General features: G+C 39.2%; 1 protein-coding gene and 1 non-coding gene across 2 annotated transcripts in view; one reads left to right on the forward strand and one right to left on the reverse strand.

The window, feature by feature from the left end:
- MIER3 (MIER family member 3) overlaps positions 1-19,076 on the forward strand; it is a 168,096-nt gene that overhangs the window by 44,121 nt on the left and 104,899 nt on the right. The gene's annotated exons all lie outside the window — the stretch shown is intronic.
- LOC116632510 lies at positions 9,440-9,575 on the reverse strand. Its single transcript, XR_004299446.1, has one exon. It is a non-coding gene; the product is annotated as a small nucleolar RNA SNORA42/SNORA80 family (small nucleolar RNA).

The following is a 19,076-nucleotide window of genomic DNA, read 5'->3' on the forward strand; positions in this document are numbered from 1 at the left end:
AAATGAATAGGGCTACAGTCAGATCAAAGTGGGTTTTTATCACATGCAACACCAAAACCAAATGGGGTAATTTACTACTGCCTAATGTAATATTTAATAGTTATGGAGTACTTCTCTCAATTTCCTCAGATGAAGTTAATATTCTCTTTAAAGGACAAACATGAATAAAGAAACCACCACAGATGCTACTGCATATCAATTTTAACACCTGGAAATTCTTACCATATGTGAACAGCTTTTCAAAGATAGTCATTCATTCATTCATTCTATAACCATTTGTCAAGTGCCTATTAGGTGCTGTGTTAGGTTCTGAGAATACAAAAGCAAATAAAAACAAAACAAGAAATGATTGGTCCCTTATTGATTATTTGGCTGGCAAAGAAATGGGGATAGAAATGTAGAGAAGAGATGGCGCAGCAATTAAAATTATGAAATAGTGGGGAACATGCTCTGATCAAGGTAGACCGAAGATGCAGTAGGCATCTGGGGTGAGGTGAGCATATGGAAATGAGGGGTGAGATTCAAGAAAACTTCCTAGAGCAACTGAATCTGAAAAATAGTAAGTCAGGCAAAGGGAGGCTTCAAGGACATTCTAAACAGAGGTGGGCAGGAAATGCAAAGATCCTTTTGCAGAAGTGACGATGAGCAACCTGTGGTCCAGAATTGCAAGGGGCTTAGTATGAAGATTAGTATGGAGTTAGTATGGAGATTACAATGAGAGGTGGAGAGTGGTCAGAGATGAGGCTGGAGAGGTGAGGAGATATCGTATCATAAAAGGCCTGTAGGCAATTTGTAATGGATTAATTCATAGTCCCCTGGAATTCTTGTCTACCTGAAACCTCAGAAGTCAGGGTTTCTGCAGATATTAAGGATTTCAGGATGAAATAATCCTGGATAGAGGGTGGGCCCTAAATCCTATGACTGTTGTTGTTGTAAGGAGTCAGAGAGACACAGAAAAAACGCCATGTGAAGATGGAGGCAGAGTTGGGAGAGATGCAGTTCAAGCCAAGGAATGCCACAGATAGCCAGGAGTCACCAGATTCTAGAAAAAAGTAAGGAAGGATTCTTCCCTAGAGATTTCAGAGGGAGCATAGTCCTCCTAACATCTTGATTTTGGGCTTCTAGCCTCCAGAACTGTGAAAAAATAAGTCTCTGTTGTTTTAAGCCACCAAATTTGTGGTAATTTTTTACGGCAGCCTGGGAAACTAATACAATCATACTAAGAAGTTTGAACTGACATATAGATATCTTCGAGTCAGGTGTCAGTCTTGACATATCCTATGAAAAGATTTGAGTAAAGAAGTGACATTATTAAACTGGTACTTTAAAAAGGTCACTCTGGAGCACCTGGGTAGCTCAATTGGTTGAGCGTCTGCCTTTGGCTCAGGTCATGATCTCAGGGTCCTGGGATCGAGCCCTGCATCGGGCTCCCTGCTCAGCTGGAAGTCTGCTTCTCCCTCTGCCTCTTCCTGCCACTGCCCCCTGCTTGTGCTCTCTCTCTCTGTCAGATAAATAAATAAAATCTTTAAAAAATTTTTTTTTAATTTTAAAAATTAAAAAAATAAAAAGGTCACTCTGGCTGCAGTGTAGAAGATGGATGAGAAGAAAGAAAGAGTAAATGTAGGGACACATTGGGAGGATCTAGAAAACTGTGGTTTAACTAGAGAAGTGAGAGAGGGAAATGAAGAGAAGTGGTTGGATTTGTGAAATATTAGGTCGAACTGATAGAAATTGATCACTCTTATTTATTTGTTTTTTAATTAATTAATTTATTTATTTTACAGTTTATTTACTTAAGTAATTGCTACACCCAACGTGGGGCTTGAACTTAATCCCCGAAATCAAGAGCTGCATGCTCTTCCCACTGAGCCAGCCAGGCAACCCAATCACTCTTTTTTAGATACGAGGATTTGTGAAGAGTAAAAAGTCAAGAATTGACACTCAATATACAGTCTAACTTTCCCACAATCCCTTCAAAGGGAATTTTTCCATCTATAGATCTAGCTAAGATAGAGGACAGGAGCAGACATGTTTGCACCACTTGACTCAGCTAAGTTGGGGCAATCTGATTCTCCCTGGGTATGTACTGTGATATTCAGAGACCTCAGAGAAATGCTATTGTGGGCTTGGCCTCGAAGGTCAGATTGGGTCAGAGTTATAGTGGTTTTAGTGAGCCATAGATTAGCAGAAACATCTAGTCACAGAGGGAAGAAATAGATAAAAGTCAAGAAAAGTGATTCAGATGAACTTGGGAAATAGAGAGTTTGAGGAGAGAGATTCCTTTGAGGTCTAGTTGTATTTTTTTTAAGTGATCTCTACACCCAACGTGGGGTTTGAACTCATGTTCTACCAACTGAGCCAGCCAGGCACCCCTGGTTATATTTCTTATAATTGCCTTTTATTGGGCACCTCTTTGGCTCACTTGGTAAAGCATGTGACTCTTAATCTTGGGGTCGTGAGTTCAAGCCCTGCATAGAGCCTATTTGTATATAGTCTATATATATGATTGCCTTTTATGAGATTATCCTTAAGCATATGATAAATCATCTTTTTACTTGCAAACTTCAGCACCTTTTCTGTTTTGTAATCTTACTGTCTCACACTACCATGCCAGATCTCTGGCTTGGATAACTGGATATGTAGCAGTACTATACATCAAAAGGGAAGTATGGGAGGAAAAACAAGTTCTGAGGAAAAATTATGAGTTTCGGTTTAGACACTTTGCCTTTTGGCAAAGGCAAATAGGACTCTAGGCAAGTCCAGTGGGGACAGAGAAGACTCTGTAAGAATGTTTAGGATGAGAGTTCAGCTCCAGAAGACATCACTCTGTAAAGATTAATTTATGCTATTTTCTTCCAGGTTAAGAGGGAAAATAGAGTGAAAAACAGTGGGAAGTTTGACGTTTGAAGGTCTTCTCTGTTTCGGAAAAAAAGAGGAACCTGCGGAGGAGAATAAGAAGGAATAGCCAGAGAAGTAGAGGAATCAGGAGACGAGGGTGAGGGAAAATCCAAGATAGTTAAGAAAGGAAAGCATTCCAAGGAGGTCAGGAGCATCAGATGCTGTGGCGAATGCCTTGTTTTTTTTGTTTTTTTTTAAAGATTTTATTTATTTATTTGATAGAGAGAGACACAGCAAGAGAGAGAACACAGGCAGGGGGAGTGGGAGAGGGAGAAGCAGGCTTCCCGCCGAGCAGGGAGCCCGATGCAGGGCTCGATCCCAGGACCCTGGGATCATGACCTGAGCCGAAGGCAGACGCTTAACGACTGAGCCACCCAGGCGCCCCGAATGCCTTGGTTTTTAGCAAGGAAGAGGCCACTGCTGACTTCGGCAAGAGAAGATTTGGAGAAATAATGAGGGTAGAGACCGTAGCTTCTATTTCAGGGGGTTGGCTGTAATGGAAAGAAAAGACATAGAGGTAACTGAAAGGGAATATATGTCCGTTTAACTAAGATGGGAGAGACTTAAGCCTGTTTACAGACTAGGGAAGAAAATCAGTTGATAGAATTTAAAGACACTTGAGAAAAGTTATTTGATGAATTGGAATCTCTAGGAATGTGGGAGAGATAGATGCAGTACTAAGTTGAGTAATCACCTTCTCTCACTGTGGTGAGAGGGAATATGGTAAAAATAAAATAAAATAAAAAGGCAAGAATGCAAATAAATTTGTAGGTTGACAAGAGAAGTAAAAAATGGAGGAATTTTTTCCTGATGAGTTCTTACTTGCTTCTTTGTAGTAAAATGAAGCACCAGAGATTAAATTTGTGTTAACTGGAGAAATAGAACAATAAGGTAATTTGGAATTATAAATTACTTGAGAAACTACCCCCCAACCCCAGACCCTCTTTAAATGTGAAACAGGTGTGAGTACTTGGACTCACTTAGGAAGTGACTCATAGGAGAGAAAGTCAGAAGGATAAATAAAACCTAAAACTGGTTGGTTGTAAATATAAATAATGTACAAACACCGTAGGTAAAACACAGACATAGGTGCACACACACACACACACACATACACACACACGCCGTTTTAGGTTTGAAAAAGGAGATATGAGGGGCACCTGCGTGCTCAGCCGGTTAAGTGTCTGACTTCTGCTCAGGTCATGATCTCAGGGTCCTGGATCGAGCCCCTGCATCGGGCTTCCTGCTCAGCGGGAAGCCTGCTTCTCCCTCTCCTGCTCCCCCTGCTTGTACTCTCTCTCCCTCTCTCTCTCTGTCACATAAATAAATAAAATCTTTAAAAAATTAAAAAAAGGAAAAGGAGATATGATAGACATCAAAAGAATTATACAAGAATGCTTTGTGCATTGTATAGTAATAAAGTGAAAATCTAGGGGGAAGAAATTTTTTCTAGCAAAATACAAATGACTAAAGGTTTTTTATTTATTTATTTTTTAAAGATTTTATTTATTTATTTGAGAGAGGATGAGAGGAGAGAGAGAGAGCACATGAGATGGGGGAGGGTCAGAGGGAGAAGCAGACTCCCTGCTGAGCAGGGAGCCCGATGCGGGACTCGATCCCGGGACTCCAGGATCATGACCTGAGCCGAAGGCAGTCGCTTAACCAACTGAGCCACCCAGGCACCCGACTAAAGGTTTTTTAAAACCCCAAATACCAGTATCATTGGAAATATTGGGGAAGTTAAATCTACTATTTATAAAAGGACAGCAGCCTGCCCTTCCTATATGAGCTGTATGTCAGTGTAACTAAATAGCTGATAAGACAAGATTCTTCTTTGTTGAGGAATTTCAGCTAACAGGCAGAAAGAATGGTAGAAAAAAAAAAATCACCCATTTTATTAAATCCTAATGAAACAATGATGTAAGGAAAGTTTATTAATGGCTGCTAAAATTACTAGGTGAAAGTCTGATGGTGAACTTTATAATGAATGGATTAGCCTGGTAATACCTGAATTCAACCATCAATCTCAGTATCATTATAAATGGGACAATCAGACCTTAAGGGCAATCATGATGTGGTACAGTATGAAGTATACCACACCATCTATGAAGAATCCTCAACAAAAAAGTCATTTAACTTATTTTTTTAAAGATTTATTTATTTATTTTTAGAGAGAGAGAGAACATGAGCAGGAGGGGCAGAGGGAGAGGGAGAGAGAATCTCAAGCAGACTCCTTGCTGAGTGTGGAGCCCGACAAGGGGCTCTATCTCAAGACCACCAGATCACAACCTGAGTGGACAACCAAGAGTCAGATGCGTAACCGACTGAGCCACTCAGGCGCCCCCAAAATAATTTAACTTAAACATAATCAAGATTTTTAACTTTCAGTCTACAAAAAAAAGGAAAAAAAAAGAGGAACAAGTTAAGTAACACTACAAGGAAACAACTAACCAAATCCAGATCTAGAATATACTGTAGGACAAACAACCTGATTTTTCAACAAATAAATGGCACAGGGAGGGCAGAGTGGGAGGAGATAAGAGAGAACTTTTCTAAATTAAGAGAGAATCAGGAGACAGAACAACAAAAATGCAATGCACTAGATGTCTTTTGGATTCTGATTCAAACAAACCAAAAGTAAAAGGATATCTTTTAAGATTTTATTTATTTATTTGAGAGGGCATGCATGCACGTGCACATGCTCTCACGGGGAGGAGGGGGAGAAAGAGAGAGAGAGAATGAGCAGATGGAGTGTCAAAGAGAGAGGGAGAAGCAGACTCCCTGCTGAACAGGGAGCCTGACGTGGGGCTGGATCCCAAGACCCTGGGATCATGACCTGAGTCGAAGGCATATGTTTAACCAGCTGAGCCACCCAGGTGCCCCAAAAGGATATTTTTTAAACAACCAGGAAATTTTTTTTTTTAGGTATGATGAGGTGGCTGTTTTAAAAAAAAAAAAAATGGACCTTATCTGTTAGAGAAACAGAGTGAGCTACTTACAGATGACCTGATAAGAAATCTGAGATTTGCTTTAGCAGTCCATCACCTTAACCACATGGCCACCTCCTCCCCTGAGATTTGCTTTAAAATATTCCAGCACAATAAAAGTGGAAAGATGGATGAAACAAGAATGGAAAATTCTTGAGATAATTGTCAAAGCTAGGTGGTAGGTACATAGGATTCAGTATACTATTTTCTCTACTTTTGTATATATTTGATATTTTTCATAATAAAATTGTTTTCAAATAATGACAAAAGCAACAAGTCTGGACAATGTTATAGCTAAATTCTCTCTAACCTTCAAATCACAGATAATCCCTATGCTTACCAAACTATTCCACAATACATAAAAACAAACTCTTCACAGTGGTTTTACAAATCCAGCATAGTTATACAAATACAAAAAAGTAAACCAATAGGGTTCCTGGGTGGCTCAGTTGGTTAAGCGACTGCCTTCGGCTCAGGTCATGATCCCAGGGTCCTGGGATCTAGCCCCACATCAGGCTCCCCCTGCTCTGTGGGGAGCCTGCTTCTCCCTCTGCCTCTGCCTGCCACTGCCCCTGCTTGTGCTCTCTCTCTCTCTCTCTGTCAAATAAATAAATAAGATCTTTAAAAAAAAAAGCAAACCAATAGAGTAATTTCATTTTATAGGTTTAGAAATTTTAAATAAAATGCTTGTAAATCAAATTTGGCAAGGCAATCTTTAAAAATATAAGACATAATGAAACAAATGAAAAGATTTCCTCAATAGATAATGTATCGTTAAATGTCAAATTTCCTAAAATTATTTTGTAAATTTAATTCAATACAATTTTTTAATTTTAATTGGATCATAAAATTTGTATGGAAGAATAAATATAAGGAAATAGCCATGAAAAGCATTAGAACAGAGAGAGAACAACAGTGTGGGAAAACTCACCTGCTCAGTATTGGAATATACTATAAAGCTAATATAAAATTAGATACAAATTGTACCAGGGAAGGAACAAAATTTAAAAATTTAGAAATAGATACAGTATAAATGAAAATTTAATATATAGCAAATATGATAATTCAATTCACTGAGGAAAGGCTGAATTATTTAATAAATACTGTTGGTGTAATTGGGAAGAAACTAGAATGAATTCTATATTTTATAATATTTAAAAAAATAAATTCTGGTTGGATTAAAGGCAAAATTGTAAATGATAAAATCTTGTAAGAAAATGTAGTTTACATGCACCATCAAAAGGCATGAGGGACTTTAACCAAGCCTGGAAACCCAAAAACAGCAACAGAAAAGGTAAACATATAATAATAAAAAACATTTTGTAGGGGCGCCTGGGTGGCTCAGTCGTTCAGCGTCTGCCTTCGGCTTGGGTCATGGTCCCAGGGTCCTGGGATCGAGCCCCGCATCGGGCTCCCTGCTCCGCGGGAAGCCTGCTTCTCCCTCTCCCACTCCCCCTGCTTGTGTTCTCTCTCTCTCTGTGTCTCCCTCTGTCAAATAAATAAAATCTTTAAAAATAAAATAAAATAAAAAATGAAAGAATCAATAGTGTCCCTTACTTATGGGAATTAGTGGAAAAGATTTCACGCATTGTTGGAGAAACATGAATTTCACACTTCGGACAACAATCTAGTAACATCTATCTTATCAAATTGACTCAGAAAAAAAAAATTAAGTAGTGGGATTAGGTGAGTATGAGATATATAACATTAATACCTAAACTTAATAAGAACAATGTATTAGTTTCCTATTGCTACTGTAATAAATTACCACAAACCTAGCAGCTGAGAACAACCAGATCTATTATCTTGTAGTTCTGAAGGTCACAGATCTGAAATGGGTCTCGTGGATTAAATCAAGGTGTTGACTGGGCTGTGTTCTTTCTGGAGGCTCTAGAGGGGAATCCATGATACAGTGTCATAAACTGAGGAGTAAGACCAGTTCAATTCAGTATACATGGTGTCACACAAATATAAATACCTTATTCTTTGACACAGCAATCCCACTGTTAGTGATTTTTAAATAGAAACAAATGTATTAGTATAGAGGATATATGAACAAGAATGTTCATTTTTTTGTAGTAGCAAAAAATTAGGACTTGTATATCTGTCAACAGAATGGTTGAATAAATTACAGTCTGTCCATATGATGGAATATTATGCAGCTATTGAGAAAATTAGAGTTATATATACTGACCTGGAAATGCTGTCCATGAAACATTAAGTGAAAAATGCAAGTTGTGAAGTAATGGGCATTATCCCATTTATTGTAAAAAATACATACATAAAGAAGGAGAATGAAAAAATTCCAACATACGAATATTTCTGTGTCCATGTCTAGTAGGAGGAGAGAAAGTGTATCAGATTTACGAAATGGAGAAAGCTAAATATAAAATAACGGTGAACTATGTATCATTTGGTTAACTAGAGTCAGCTAACTAGATAACTACAAGAGAACTTGAAGATCTCTAAGTGAGAGGGTGTGATGAACCTGGTTCTGCAATTGTTGAAAAAAGCTGCAAGCCTTATTCTGCCACTGCCTGGGGCCACAGGTGCAGCTGCAGGAGTGAAAATGCTTTCCGGGATGATGTGAGAGAACCTCATCCAGTCAGTTAGCAAACCGGAAACAGCCAGGGTCCTAACAGGAAGCCAGAGAGCAAAGCTACAATCCCACCATCACAAAACAGGGAGTAGCCTGGAGCTAAGAGACAAGCACTTACTAACTAGCACCATATGTTGGCACATAACTGTGTGGATTTGAAGAAAAGCTTTGAATGATTCAAATCAACCTGTTCATGTAGTCACCTCAGAGTTAAGAAGAGACAGATCGGGCGCCTGGGTGGCTCAGTTGTTAAGCATCTGCCTTCGGCTCAGGTCATGATCCCAGGGTCCTGGGATCGAGTCCCACATCAGGCTCCCTGCTCGGCGGGAAGCCTGCTTCTCCCTCTCCCACTCTCTCCCTGCTTGTGTTCCCTCTCTCGCTGTCTCTCTCTGTTAAAAAATAAATTTAAAAAATATTTAAAAAAAAAAAAAAGAAGAGACAGATCTTTCAAAAAAGAAAAAAATAGTAATAACTCCCATATAGTGTTTGATGGAATACAACGTGTGCATCCTGTTTATGTAAAAACCCCACAGAACCGGGGTGCCTGGGTGGTGCAGTCGGTTAAGCCTCTGACTCTTGGTTTGGGTTCAAGTCCTGATCTGGAGGTCATGAGATCGAGCCCCACCTCTGGCTCTGGCTCTGCAGTCAGCGGAGTCTGCTTAGGACTCTGTCTCCATCTGCCCACCCCCCACTCTCTCTGTCTCAAATAAAATAAATAAATCTTAAAAAAAAAAAAAAAGCACAGAACCAATGAAGCTTAAAAATAAAGAAAAGTTTAAATCTGAAGTAGAAATATTCACCCTGAGGTGTGCCTTGGGGAGAGAGTAGCTCCCTCACTGCGCGGTGGTAGATGCCTGAGAGGTAGCTGCTCAGGGGACCAGTTTGCACTACTAAATATGCAACTAAATGCATGTATTGGCTTTTTAAAAATTAATTAATTAATTAGTAACTTTTTCCCCCTGAGCCCCCTTCAGTGCTCACAGCCCACCAGTGAGGAGGCTGGGCAGTGGTTCAGGGCTGCTCACTCCCCTGGCATGGGTACACTATGAGAGGCCCCCAGAGAAAGGCCCGCCATCAATCCATCACCGTGCGCTTGCCCTGGCTCCTAAAAACATTTCTACAATTGTGACAGCTTCGTGATGATTGTCGAATCAGGATGATGGGCAAATGACAGTTCATTTTATTGTTCACTTTACTTTTGTGTAGTTGATGTTTTTTCACAATAAATACTGAAAAAAAAAAGATTCTGATATAATCACAGCTAATTTTACAATCACGGCCACGAAAAGAAGAACATAGATATATTTTTCCTAACTCCAAGAGGATCTGACAATCCCTTTATGCTCGTTTGAATTAATTACAATAAGGTCAGTTACAATGTTGATGAAGAAATTCAAATTGAACTTCCTGTAACAAACAATGAGGAAATACAGTTTCTCAAAACGAACAAGTAAAATAAGCATCATTGTCTCAAAATTAAGCATAATATAACAGTAAGCCCTTGTAGTTAAAAATCAAGATGTAACTGTTGAACTTCTTAAATGCACACTAGCCAGGAGTCAATTTCATCATGATAAGAAACATAATCTGTCAAGAAGGGACCTTCACCCCAACCTGGCTAATGTTTACATTTTTAGTATCCTCAACATATCTGATTGGTTAATGGAATCCATCCTTTGATCTTTATCTCTGTAACAAGCTGCAATGGCCAGCTCAGAGTTTTGAAACCTTAAAATGTCTGTGTCAACATCTCATTGGCCCAAGATTCCTATTATTGAAACGTATGGCACCTCTGGTACAATCTGGAATTCGATTTGGTCAAGGCTGACTCAGAGAGATTTGAACTTATATACATTTTTCTATTTTCTCTGCTCTAGGTCTGTAACTTGGAGAACCTAAGAGTGGGAAGGCTTGGAAGACATTAATACTATGTGAGGGAGGTTTCCCTCTCTTAAATATTCCACACAGCTCCTGCACGATCATCAGGAGAGCTGGCAGCAGAGGGGCTTCGTGTCAGTAATACGTGTGCCAGTGAGAAGTGGGTTCTGATCAAACTCCAGAGCCATCTCTGCTTGGGTATGGAAGGCAGACTGTGAAATTCCCTAGGGCTTTCAGACAATTCAGGAATATGTAGTCTTCTAGAAAGAGGTACTGACGTTCGTGCTAAAAAGGCTTATGGACTGTGGGCTCTGCAGTGCCCTGATGCCCCAAGTATGCAGAGCACCTCCAGCAGAATGCATTTGTGAAATGCAGTCAAGGTCTTCTGAGGTTCAAGAGACATCTGTAGGGCAGGGGAATCAAGGAAAGTGGTAAAAGTTTGAAATAGCCTCTGTGAGGAATAGGAGAAAAATATGATAAAGCATTTATTTACCAAAAGACTGTGGGGCTATGAGGAAGAATAAACTGAAGTTAGAGAATCTTATTGCATGATTTTCTCAGCAACTTGCATTCAAGGGCTGAGAGGATGGATGGATGAAGACTGAGGGATGATGGGAGGCAAAGGGGAAAATGTGCTGAGATCATTGATGAGACAGTGATTGAACAGATACAACACAGGGTCTAGGCTGAATTAAAAAAGGAGAGAAGACGGAAAGGGGGGAAAGTTAGTGGGAAACACAGAGTCAGTCCCTGGGGGTTTGACTAGATCAAAGGTCAAGTGAAGGAGTAAGATGTGGGAGAGCTAGAAGGTTGTGGTCAGTGAGCAATTTACTAGAATTCAGTATATCAGAGGTGGAGCCACATAGACGTGCAAAGATCCCCAGGTGTGGCTATGGGTGGAGGTGGTAGTTAGGGAATAAAGGTCATTGTGTATATCAAGCCAACGTGAAGCTAGAGTGTGGGATGACTAATCCATATGGCTGTTAACACTTATGACAGCAAAGAAAAAGACTGGCATGAATTTAGGAGAATACTGAGATGTTGATAGATGACTGGCTGCTTTTGTTTGGGAGTATCAGTCCCAGCCTCTACTTTCTATTTGTTGCATTCTAGCACCCTGTTCGCCTGTTCTCTGAGTATTTCCCACCACACCTACACCCCCATACCCCACCCCATCCACCACAAAATCCTCCCCCGAGAGGCTTCTTGTCATTCTAAATTAGGAAAGAGCAATTGAAGGATCCTGGATGTAAATCTCTCATTAATTCAGAAGAGAAGGAAGTGAAAATGCCAATAATTTATAAGGAAGATGAATAGTTTATCATAATGAGTCAAGAAATCAGGACATTTATTGCAGGTTTACTTTGTGCTTAGCTTAGAGTTTAAGTGTATGGGCTTTGCAGTTCAGCAGTCCAAAGACCAAATCTGCCACTTAATAGCTGCATGAACAGGCCAAATATTACTTTACCTAACGAAACTTGAGATTGTTGTCTTAAAATTAAGATAATACCTCCTACTGCATAGAGTTGCCCTGAAGATTAAATGAGACGTTTCTTGTAAAGTACTGAGAATAATCAGTGCTCAATTGAGGCTGGCTATTATTACCGTTCTTCTCCTTCCTCTGCCCTGAAACATTTTTCTCACAGGCTCCTCTTTCCTCCTTCTAGAATAAAGAGAAATCCATCCACATCTAGTGCTTGCCAAGGCATGTGATGGATTCCCCTTATTCCAACTCGGGGTTGTGTGCTTGTGGTTCAGTGATGTTGACGGCTGAGATCCACCATGGTGGGAGTGTTCCCACCGTGGAAATTGGCACATACTTACAGGGTGGGGGAGGGATGGTGGTGGTAGTGGTGGGGTAGTCAGAATCTACTTACCAGCACACTGCTGCCCTTGGCTTTCAGCTTGCGTGTTCCGTTCTCGGGTCTGTAGCTGATCTGCTGGGCAGCTCCTAGCCCATTCCCAGCCTCTTTGAAGTTTTCATCTAGTGAGACTCCCCTGGCCTGAGAAGGTATCTTTTCCTGCCCCCACTGTCTCTATCACCCTCTGGTGGGCTCTGTAAAAAATTACAATTGCCAGAACCTCTATTTCCACAGCTCTTCCTGTCTTAGTGTTTATACAGGAGACTACGACACCTCCAGTATTATCCCCAGTTCCTGCCTAGTTTTTATCATGGAATTTGAGTGTTTTTATTTATTTTTTATTTTTTGGGGGGTGGAGCAGCAAAAGCAAGGTTTACTGAGAGTACAAAGCTCCAAAAGAGGGGCAGGGGGACCCAAGAGGGCTGCCCGGAATTTGAATGTTTTTAGAAAGAGAAGGAAGGGAGGACTAGGAGAGAAGATTCTGGCTTCCTCAAACCATGTGGCGGAAGGCTGGCCGTCTAAGGTTTCTCCTTGCTGCAGTCTTTTATTTCTTCATTCAGGACGAGAGGAAGGGTTTTACTGCCTGACTTCTGGCCCATGAGTGCCGCTATTTTCCCCAGGGGCATAGGAGAAGGGAGCAATTGATTGAACTTTTCCCATTTCCATTGGACTTTAAACGTAGTGGAGTTTTCCCCTTGCTTCTGCCCATAGGTTAATGATCAGTTTCTTTATTTTGATCTTGGTATTCATCTTCTTCTTAAGTATTTCATTTGGAAATTGAAAAAGTTTATGCCAGGATCTGCTAGTTAAATGCCATTTTATATTGGAAATCATCCTAACAGAAACTCAGTTTTACTTACAAACTTTATTTTTGTTCCTTTTTCATGCCCCACCCAAAAACTGTTATTAAATACGATTGTTTTGTATTATATTTCCTTATAGAAAGTACAGATGGCAAGGACAGAATCCAATTTGACCTAGAGTTTCTAGGAATTTATTGGAATGTACGACAGTGCCTGAATAAAAAGATTCCTCCGATATGCACAAATTAACTAATAGAATTATGAACTCTGCCTGGAAGGAGAGCTGAGAGCTAGGGAATACTCAGATCTATTATAATTATGTTTTCAAAAATTACCTTTTTAGTCAGAATAGATAAAATCTATTTCCAAATTGAAATTTAACACCCTGTGACCCCAAAAACTAATAGATTTAGGTAAGGCAAGAAACAAAATCAAGTATTTATTGGCTACCATCTACCAAAATAATTCCTGGCAGAGAAAAGTATTATCAAAAGCTATGCCATAAAGACCTGTATTTTAGGAACACCCTTAGGAATGACTATTACACAATTGATAGTGAACTTTTTTTCAGTAAGAACTGGTGATTTAGATAGTGAACAGAGAAGGTAACCTTATTTAAAGGCTGGTCTTGTTTTTTTTGTTTTGTTTTGTTTTGTTTTTTAAAGATTTTATTTGTTTATTTATTTGACAGGGAGAGAGAGAGAGCACAAGTAGGCAGAGCGGTAGACAGAGGGAGAGGGAGAAGCAGGCTCCCCGCTGAGCAGGAAGCCCGACACAGGACTCAATCCCAGGACCCTGAGATTACGACCCGAGCCAAAGGCAGATGCCCAACTGACTGAGCCACCCAGGCGCCCCTAAAGGCTGGTCTTGTGTTATGAAGTTCTGGGAACTATGCATGGGTGTTGGGAAACAATAGGAGTGAGATTCTACCCTTCTCTGTGAATTTCTCAGCATTGGGCAGTCTAGGAAAATAAGTTATGTCAGTTTGGCTTACTTCATTATCATGCTGCCTGGTTGTGATTAGCTGTCAAGAGGAGTAACCTCCCTCCCGGGAATGAGTCACCGAGTTGTATTGTTCCTGTAGGAGTAATATCTTCCCTTGGACCTGGGGAGAGCCAGGTGAGTGTGAATACTCAGCTTTGTTAAACAAATCAGAATCCTTTAATATGGCAGTAGGCGTCAGCTTGGGTTCATCAGGAGCAACTCATTTTCTTCCTTACAGGAGATTGGTAGAAGAGAGGGAGCTATTGATAGTTATTTCTTGGTTTAATGAGACATGTGACAAAGACAAACATGATATTCTTCTGGGTGAGTCCAGGAAATGTGATGTGGAAAATAATACAATGGATGATGTAGGTTAGATTCTTCGCTAATTTAATGACAGTGGTCAAACATCTCTTATTAATCACCCCATGTTGGCTTGGAGGGGCTTTTTTTTTTTTTTAAAGATTTTATTTATTTGACAGAGAGAGACACAACGAGAGAGGGAACACAAGCAGGGGGAGCGGGAGAGGGAGAAGCAGGCTCCCTGCTAAGCAGGGAGCCCGATGTGGGGCTCGATCCCAGGACCCTGGGATCATGACCTGAGCCGAAGGCAGACGCTTAACCGACTGAGCCACCCAGACGCCCCTGGGGCTTGGTTTTTTTTTTTTTTTTATTGTTTTATTTTTTTTGGTAGTTTTATGAGGATTCATGAAATAGTCATATTTTTATTATCTACCTTCATGAAGACCTAGAAGAGATGCTTACCAAATAGATGGTGACTACAAACTGGAGGAATGGATTACAGGTTGAATAGTAGAATCAAGATCTCCACAGACTACATGATAGACTCTGAAAAGAGAAAATTTATCCTGGATTAATAAGTCTATTTAAATTTTAAAGATCAGCCTCACAAATAGAAGTCGAAGGAGACCTAGCATAGAAAAGAACCTTCTTAAAAAAAGGGAAGGTTTGTTGTTGTTTTTTTTTTAGATTTTATTTTTAAGTAATCTCCACACCCAACATGGGGCTTGAACCCACAACCTCGAGATCAAAAGTCACATGCTTCACCAACTGAGCCAGCCAGGTGGCCCAAAGCAAAGCGTTTTGCTGATTTTAAATTTGTGTTACTTAATAGTTTACCAATAAGAAAAAGCAAGGGCAAGCTTAGGTTCTATTAATAAAAGGACATCAAAAGAAGAGCCCAGTGTTTTCTGTAATGGTCAGACCATAATCATTCATGATTATTTATTACCATGGATCAGGACATCATTCTAGAAGTTACTGGAATCCAAAGATGGATCAGTCTGGGATGTTTATTCAGAGGATAAGTCTTTAATAACTATAACAGAAGGTAGGAATCGAGGTATATAAGAGAAGTATAGGTAAAGTCATGTGTAAATTTGGAGGAGCCAGGGATTACTTCTAGGAATAGGGATCAAGAAATGCACATTGAGCAGTGGGAAGAGTTGGAGTAGAGAACATGGTCAAATCTCTTGTTTTGTGTATGAGTCTTGTAGGGATCTTGATGTCTGTGGCAAGCAGATATTTGGCTCATGGATGCAGAGAACCAACTTAAAAAAGTGTCAGATACAAAACAAACCTAATTTGAAATCCCAAGTACAGAAATGGTACAGAAAGTTAAGTCTGATGAACTTTGTCAAGAGTAAGATGGGAAAGGTAAATTGGAGCCAGATAATTGTGCTTTTTTAATATCAGTGGGAAAGGACTTCAGGTTTTCAAAGAGGTCCTTCTCTTTCAAACAAGGGTTGCAGTTCCCAGCTTTGCCTCTGTTCTCTGACCATCACCGTCTTAACCCTGGATCATTATTCTCCAACTCACTCCACTGAGTATCTGATGTCCTCTGCTATACAGAACTATGTACAACTCTGATTTCCCTTCTCTCTGCTTTTTTTTTTTTTTAAGATTTTATTTATTTACTTGAGAGAGAGAGAGCAAGCAAGTGAGAGAGAGAACACAAGCAGGGGGATGGGCAGAGAGAGAGGGAGAGAGACAAGCAGACTCCCTGCTGAGCAGGGAGCCCTATGTGGGGCTCAATCCCAGGACTCCAGGATCATAACCTGAGCTAAAGGCACACACTTAACTGACTGAGCCACCCAGGCGCCCCTCTCTTATCTCTGCTTTTGCATCACACCTATACTCTCTCCAAAACCCAATTCCAATCCATTTATGTCTTATTAATACTTGTAACAACTACACCTTATGCGGAAGGTCTCACATGCCAAGCAAAGGTGTTTGCATTTCACAGAATATACACAGAAGTGATTCGAACAATGTATCAGCCACGAAGGATAGATAGAGTGGAAAGAAGATTAAGGCAGAGAAAGAGGTATTGAAGGTAAGATTTAGGATTGTACTTAGAGGAATATGGAGGAGAGAGAACTTGGAAAAGATATATACATAGTCCCCTCCAAAGCATGATATCACTGGGGAAAAACTGTACACACTCTTGCTGTTCACAACAAATGAACTCTATGAGACTTTAACCTACATATGCACTCGGTGGAAAACAATTAGAAGATTAAAAATGGAAAAGGAAGAGGCACAGCTGCCTTTCTTTCCAGATGTTATGAGAGTTAACCTGAAAAAAAAACACAAACCCTCCAAAATGGAAAGTAAAGTGACACAGTTCAATCTAACTGTGTATCAAATTGGTGACACAACCATAAAGAGGAAAGAAATACTTCAATTGTCCTTACAAGATAGGACTCTGCCTGTATAGTCTTAGGGCAATATGTCGTAAGAGTTAAAAATTTTAAAAAAGGCAAATCCTGCACTTTACTTAGTAGCAACTTTGGTATTGAGACCATAATTTTGAAACCATTTTGTCTACATCATAGCATAAAACAAACAAACGAAAAATCATCTTCACATGATTAGGGACCAGTATTTTTTGCACGAGAGAAGGGATACAAATACAAGAATCAAAGAAATTGAGAGAAGCTTAGGTCATTCAGGGAAGACTAGGAAGGGAGCTTCATCAATTTGGTAAGGAACACACGCATAACACCAATAATAACAACAGTTAATGTCACTTTAATGGTGAACTATTGAATGCTTCTCCACTAAGTTGGGAGCAAGACAATGATATCTATTCTTACCACTTCTATTCACATTGTACTGAGGAACCTAGCCAGTGCAATAATACAATAAAAGGAAATAAAAGGCATACAATTGGAAAAGAAGAAATAAAATTCATTTTATTCACAAGTGATTTGATTTTATAGTTAGAAAATCCAGTTGAGTCTACAGTTAAGTTTCTAGAGTAATAAGTTGAATTTAGCAATGGTATCTAGATACTAGATTCAACAGGAAATACAATTTTACATATTAGCAACAGTCAACTGGAAAATAAAAATGTTAAAAATGCATTTATAAGAGCATAGAATGGCATCAGATACTCCAGAATGAATTCAAAGATATGTAAGACTTCTACAATGAGAACTACAAACATTGCCAAGAGAAGTTGAAGACTTAATTAAATAGAGGGATATATATCATTTCAGGAATTGGAAGACTTGATATTGTTAAGATGTTTAGTTTTCCCAAAATGATCTATAAATTTAATGTAATTCCGTAAAAATCTTAGCAGATTTTTAAAAATTGAAACTCATGAGCTGATTTTAAAAATTATGTGGAAAAAAAAATAAAAGGTCTGTGATAGTCAATCTTGAAGAAGAATGGATTTGAAGGACAAACCTACCAGATGTCAAGAATTAATCTAAAACAGTCTAAAAGAATAATTAAGACACTTTGCTATTGGCAGAAGGACAGACAAACAGATCAATGAATCCAGAAATAGACCCATGCTTATATGGTTACTTGATGTACAACAAAGTCACCAATGCAATTCATTGGGGAAAGGATGACTTTTTTCAATGAATGGTATTGGAAAATTTAATATTGATATGGAATAAAAAGACCTTAGTAATATGCTTCATCTTATAACATGCACAAATATTAATTTGAGATTAAATCATAGATTTAAATGTGAAAGATTAAACTATTATACTTACAGAAAAACATGTAAGATATATATTCATGGAATTAGGATAGGTAAAAAATTCATAACTAGGACACAAATGAATTAACCATTAAAAAAAGTTCACAAATCAGACTTCATCAAAATTAAAAACTTCCATTCATCAAGAGCACCATTAAGAGAGCAAAATAAAATCATATATCTACAAAGAGAGTGGTACTACAATATTTACAGCAGTTTTACTCATAGTAGCCGAAAACGGAAAAGTCCCAAGTGTCCATCAAGAGAAGAATGGATAAATAAACTGTGTGTGTATGGATGATCTCTGGACAATTCCTTTAAACTTTTCTATATTTTTGAGATTTTTTCATCATAAGATTTTGGGCAGGAAGGTACAGGAAAGAAATAAACACAGTGGAGGGCTAAATATGCTGTTTAATTATCCCTGGGTGTTTAGAATTGGAACAAATTTATGAACTTTCATTTCTATTTTATGTTTTATATAGCATATCTGGGTATTTTTACATTTAGTATATGTATTTTAATAAATCATGAATCTTATTTTGTCAACATGGTGTGCAAGAAAAAAGAAGCATATGTACATCCTGTTAACTGCAGCTGCACCTATGATAGATCCTATGCCAACATGGTGTTTTCAATGAGATTTTTAGAGGTATACAGAATTGTCTGGCTTTTTCATAATTACTCTTTGAGTGCCTATCACCAAATAAGATAGTTGTTTTAAAAACATGGAAAATACAGAAATAACTATAGTCAGCAGTAATTTGGATATACTTCTTTACTATTTAAGTTGGAAAATTTCTTTTAAAAATTTTATTTATTTGAGAGAGAGAGAGCAAGAGAATGCATGATCGGGGGAGTGGGAGGGGGAGAAGCCGGCTCCCCACTGAGCAGGGAGCCCCACACGGGGCTCGATCCCAGGACCCTGGGATCATGACCTGAGCCAAAGGCAGACGCTTAACCGACTGAGCCACCCAGGCGCCCCCCCCCCCCCGCCGTTTTTTTTAAAGATAAGAATACGAATTGGTGGGTGCCTGGGTGACT

This window comes from Phoca vitulina, unplaced genomic scaffold (genome assembly GCF_004348235.1).
Source record: "Phoca vitulina isolate PV1807 unplaced genomic scaffold, GSC_HSeal_1.0 scaffold6, whole genome shotgun sequence".
Taxonomy (NCBI): Eukaryota; Metazoa; Chordata; class Mammalia; order Carnivora; family Phocidae; genus Phoca; species Phoca vitulina.